This window comes from Rosa chinensis, unplaced genomic scaffold (genome assembly GCF_002994745.2).
Source record: "Rosa chinensis cultivar Old Blush unplaced genomic scaffold, RchiOBHm-V2 RchiOBHmChr0c06, whole genome shotgun sequence".
NCBI lineage: Eukaryota > Viridiplantae > Streptophyta > Magnoliopsida > Rosales > Rosaceae > Rosa > Rosa chinensis.
This window is the reverse complement of record NW_020126820.1, coordinates 371,026-377,025: the sequence shown is the minus strand read 5'-3', so window position 1 is coordinate 377,025 and position 6,000 is coordinate 371,026.

Genomic DNA, 6,000 nt, shown 5'->3' with positions numbered 1-6,000 from the left:
AAACCAAGAAAAAAGAAAGAAGATTGCCGTGAAAAATGAATGAAAGAAAATGAAAAAAAAATGAAAAAAAAAAAGAAAGAAAGAAAAACGGCAAAAGAGGAGACAAATTGAAAAGAAAACTCTTGGGAAATTGTTGAAGTGTGGTTTTGGACTTTCAAATTTGTAGAAGGCTCAAAGTTGAAAATTATGCCTTTGTCCGTTTCCATGCTCGTTAGAGTGAAGGTTGGGCCCAAAACAATGATATTTTGCGTACAAAAATGATGACATAAGGTGGTCCATATATGCTCTGCTAGGTCCTTAGGATTTTTGTATCCTTAATCTTCATTTCGAAAACCCCAGCTTAGCCCCATTACAACCTGTTTTAAATGCTGACTTGATCCTTGAGATGGGCAGTCTTTGGTTAGTGGAGTCAGGTACGCAGTCGAGCTTATGGTTTAGGTCCATTTGTGCACTTAGTCATTTCTTGAGGTCTTTAATAATTCTTCACAAAATGCGTTTATTGATGAAATATGCAAGCTGTTTGTTGCCTTACAATTTATTCTCTTGCATATATTTGAGAGTGTGAAGTTTTTAAGCATAGCCATTTCTGAGAGAAAAATCGAGAGTATGCCTCGTGAGTTTGGATTGGACTTGTTCGAAACGTGCTATCATTCAATGTATAACTTAAGTTCTCCACATCTTACTTAGTCATATGAGTGTCACATGTTTATTAACCATGGAATTATCTATGCAATTTTGATTAAGTGTTTAACGTGAAAGCCATGAGTTTGGAGTCTCTGAGACAACAGTTAGGGGAAGTAGAGTCATTTACTTGTTTTTTGTCTAGTCTTTGTTCTGTTTTGTATTTTTGTTTTGCTAAGGGACTAGCAAAAGCTAAGTGTGGGGTAGTTGATAGGAGCAAAAAGTGTGACGATATTATTGAATATGTGCCCCATTTTAGCCTTGTTTCTCCCTTAAGTTTAGTGTTTTGAGTCATTGAGTCGTTTTTAGAGTCTTGTTGAGTGTTTGGAGTGAAATAAGCGGAAAAAGTAAAATTCATGAAAAATCCTAGCTGGATCAGGATTCCTCACTGTCGACTGTTTTTGCGGTATTTACATTTTATTTTCTCTAGAAAATTCTGATATTCTCCTGCTTGTTGTAGGAAACCTTGCCTGGTTGAACTCTTGGAAACAGCAATGATGGAGTCATAAAATAAAGCATTAAGATATTTGACCAAGCAATGAAGAAGGGGAATAAAGGAGAAAGACGTTTTCAGTTGGGGAATAAAGGAGAAAGACGTTTTCAGTTGGGGAATAAAAGAGAAAGATGTTTCAACTGAAAAATAAATAAGAAAAGATGTTTCAGCTTGGAAATTAAAGGAATTGCCCCATTATGAGAGGAGTTAAGGCCTTAAAGGAGAAAGATGTTTCAGCTGGAAAATTAAAGGAAATACGGTGCAATCCCATCCGTCCAATGATGAAGGGTATGATCGACAAAAGCCAACCAATGCTCCCCTATAAATAGGCAACGTCCAGAACAGAATTTGCATCACTTCCCAGCCAAGATCACTTCCCAGCCAAGATAATTCATTGCCTATCACTTCCTGGCCAAAAACCATTCCAAGACTGCCCAATTCACTCCTTAAACTTCCGTCACCTACAAGACCGTGACCACCATCCATCAATCAATCTACAAAGCTCTTAGGCGCTGAGTCAAGGACGCTCCACCACCACAGCAGAGACGAGTTCATCACCGTGTTGCTAAGCCGCTGAGGAAAGCTTCAAAGTGTAACTATGACTCTACTTACAATTTTTATTTCGGTTTTGTGCGTTTCAATTTGCGAGTTGTGTAATTGGAGACATGAAATTTTCAGAATATTTTTATTAATATTTTTGAGATTTTCAGTTTATTATTGAGTTAATTTTGAGAATTCTTTTATGATGCATGTTACAATCTTGTGCCCTTTTATGTGTTTTGGTAATTTTCAGAGTTAGGTTCATAAGTTTGCATGCTAGAATAACGGTGAGAGTTTTTGTGTGTTTGCTTAATTTGCCAAGAGTAATTGTTATTTGTTAAGACGCTGAGTTAAACAAGTAGCAATTAGTTCTAAAAAGTGGTAAAAATCATGCTTTAATGATTAAATGATTCTGGAAATTACGTGTTAAATTCTATGTGTAATGGTTAATTTGCACGTGTGAGTTGATTCGAGGGTTAGATAATACTACTAGTTAAGAGAATTACGCTGAGTGTTTTCGAAATTTAGTAGTATTAGGCTTGGTAAGGACTTTTCCGATCCAAACCTACATTAGAACGAATCAGATAAATGGATTGATCCGCTGAGGCTTTTCATTTTGGCTCTTATCTAGGCATTTAAGGTGGGCACATTTTTGTAGCATGTTGAAATGAATTTTCTGTTTTTACACTTAGTAATTTCTGAGTGGTATTGGTCTAGGTTAGGGAAGTCGATCATTGTATATAGTTTTATTTGCTTTGTTTTTACTTTTAGTAGATTAGAAACCAAATTCCAAAACCCCCATTTTATTCTTTTATTTGTTAATTGACCTTTTTGTGTAGGTGTACCCTACAATCCCCGGACTGAACGATCCCTGCTTATCCTATACTGACAACTACATTTTGCAGGGTTAAATTGTGAGGCTATTTCAGCCGCATCATCTCTCTAGCTGATAGAGCCAAGGATTGGCTATATGAACTCCCTGCAGGACGTATCACCTCATGGGAAACAATGAGAAAGGCCTTCTTGGAGAAATACTTCCCAGCTTCTAAGGTCATCACACTCAGGAAGAAGCTCAGTGGAATAGAGCAAGCCCATGATGAGTCCTATGCTGCTTACTATGAGAGGTTCAATTCCTTACTTGCACAATGTCCTCAACATCAGATGAAGGATGAGACCCTACTCACATGTTTCTATGAAGGACTCTTACCCTTGGAAAGGCAAATGTTGGATGCTGCAGCTGGAGGAGCTTTTGTGGATAAGTCCCCTACAGTTGGGAAGGAGCTGATAGCTAATCGTGCCTTGAACTCTCAACAATATGAGGGGGTAGGACACTCTACTCGTAGGGTGCATGAGATGAGCAAGAATACTGCCATTGAGGATCAACTGAATAAGCTTACTCTTCTCATGAATCAAGTGGTAAGTTCCAAGGGACCAAGTGCAACAATAGCTTGTGGAGTATGCTCTATGCAAGGGCACGTTACAGATCAGTGCCCTCAACTCAATGAGAATGGAGGATGGGAATCTGCAAATGCTATTGGAGGGTATCAAGGAGGATATCAAGGAGGACCTCAACGTCCTAGACATGACCCTTACTCCAATACTTATAACCCAGGATGGAGGGACCATCCCAACTTCAAGTGGACCAACAATGATAACGTTCAGAATCCTCTTGGTGGGAACTTCCAACGTCCTCAAGGGCCTTCATTCCAAGGATCATCTTTTCAAAGGCCCTACATGCCTCCTCCTCAACAGAACTCAGGACCTTCAATGTCTCACTTTGACAAAACGTTGGAAGCCTTGACTAGTTCCACCCAGGCCTTGACAAACTCTACTCAAGCTTTGATTCAAGGACAACAGACCCACACTAAGGATATTGCAGATCTTAAGAAACAGATGGGCCAAGTTGTGGACTTCATGAGCAAGATTCATGAGACTGGGAAGCTTCCTAGTGGCACAATACCTAACCCTAAGGGTAATGTGGAGAATGCATCAGTTGTGACTACGAGGAGTGGAAGACCATTTGTGGATCCACCCAAGCAACCCAAGAAGGTCCAAATGAGCATAGAGATTGAGGAAGACCAAGAACCCACCAAGTTGGGTATTGAGAAGGACCCTGCAACGTCAAAGGAAGAGACCAAGGCATCCTCATCTTTAAAGGCAAAACCGGAAATCAAAGGTAATAATTCTAACTTATCGAATTCGGTTATTGCTAACCCTTCTTCTTCTTGCATGCCCTTCCCACGCAGGTTTGCCCAATCTAAGAAGGATGAAAGTGACCAAGCTATCTTGGAAACTTTCAAGAAGGTGCAAGTGAACCTACCCCTCCTAGAGGCCATCAAGCAAGTCCCTAAGTATGCCAAGTTCCTCAAAGAGCTTTGCACTACTAGGAGAGTAAACCGTGAAAAGGAGGTGGTAAAGGTAAGTGAGAATGTCTCTGCCCTAATTCAGAGGAAGATCCCTCCAAAGTGTAAGGATCCTGGAAGCTTTACCATTCCTTGTACTATTGGTAACTCTAGATTTAAGAATGCCATGCTAGACCTAGGTGCATCTGTTAATGTTATGCCCTACTCTGTTTATGAAACCCTAGGTCTAGGGGAACTTAAATCTGACAATGTTATCATTCAGTTAGCTGACAGATCCAATGCATACCCTAGAGGTTTGTTGGAGGATGTGCTTGTACAGGTTAACCATCTTATCTTCCCAGCTGATTTTTATGTACTGGAAATGGAGGATTCCCTGTAAGTTCCACTCCATTGCTTTTGGGACGTCCTTTCTTAAGGACAGCTAGGACGAAGATTGATGTGTATGAAGGCTCTCTTACAATGGAGTTCGATGGTGACATTATTGGCTTTAACATCTTTGAAGCCATGAGGTATCCCTAGAGGTTAATGATTGTTTTTCTGCTGATATTTTGGATGAACTTGCGCAGAAAATGTTTGATGCTATGCATGAGGATACCCTAGTCACTACCCTTGAGAGTGGGGTAGGCTATACAAGGGAAGGCGTCACCATCTCAGAGGACAAGTTGAAAGACACTTGTGAGGAGAAAATCATTGAAAACGTCTCCTTCCTTGAGGCATCACCCTTTATAGGTAAGTCTGTTTCTCCCTTGTCCATTCAGTTATCCACTAACAAGACGTTACCTTCAGTGGCCCAGGCCCCAGAACTTGAACTAAAACCTCTTCCAGACCATTTGAAGTATGTCTACTTAGGGGACAAGGAGACCTTACCAGTGATTGTGTCCTCTGCACTAACGACTCCACAAGAAGAGAAGTTGGTGGAAATGTTGAAGCAACACAAGACCGCCATAGGATGGACATTGGCGGACATCAAGGGAATCAGCCCTACAACTTGCGTCCATAGGATACTTCTGGAGGAGGGGTCTAAACCTACTAGAGAGGCTCAACGTCGTCTCAACCCTCCAATGATGGAAGTAGTGAAGAAGGAGGTTATTAAACTCCTTGATTGTGGGGTAATCTACCCTATTTCTGACTCCAAGTGGGTCTCTCCAGTTCAGGTCGTGCCCAAGAAATCTGGGATCACTGTGGTGAAGAATGCTGATAACGAACTGGTGCCTCAAAGGACAGTCACAGGCCACAGAGTTTGCATTGACTATAGGAGGCTCAACGCAACTACAAGGAAAGACCACTTTCCTCTGCCATTCATTGATCAGATGCTTGAGCGCCTAGCTGGACATGACTATTACTGCTTCCTGGATGGCTACTCTGGTTATAACCAGATTGCCATTGCAAATGAAGATCAAGAGAAGACAACCTTCACTTGCCCCTTTGGAACGTTTGCTTATAGACGTATGCCCTTCGGACTTTGCAACGCTCCAGGTACCTTTCAGAGGTGTATGGTAAGTATCTTTTCAGATTATATTGAGAAAATCATAGAGGTATTCATGGATGACTTTTCAGTTTTTGGAAAGAATTTTGATGATTGTCTTAATAATCTGGAGATAATTTTGAAACGTTGCATGGAAACTAACCTTGTACTTAATTGGGAAAAATGCCATTTTATGGTTCAACAAGGGATAGTTTTAGGACATATTGTCTCTGCTAGGGGTATAGAGGTTGATAAGGCCAAGGTGGATATTGTGCGTCACTTACCCTCTCCCACTTCTGTGAGAGAGATTCGTTCTTTCCTTGGCCATGCAGGTTTTTATAGGAGGTTCATCAAGGACTTCTCTAAGATTTCGAGACCCTTATGTCAACTACTCCAGAAGGATGTGCCCTTTCACTTTGACAAGGAGTGTCAAGAAGCTTTTGACAAGCTTAAGGAGT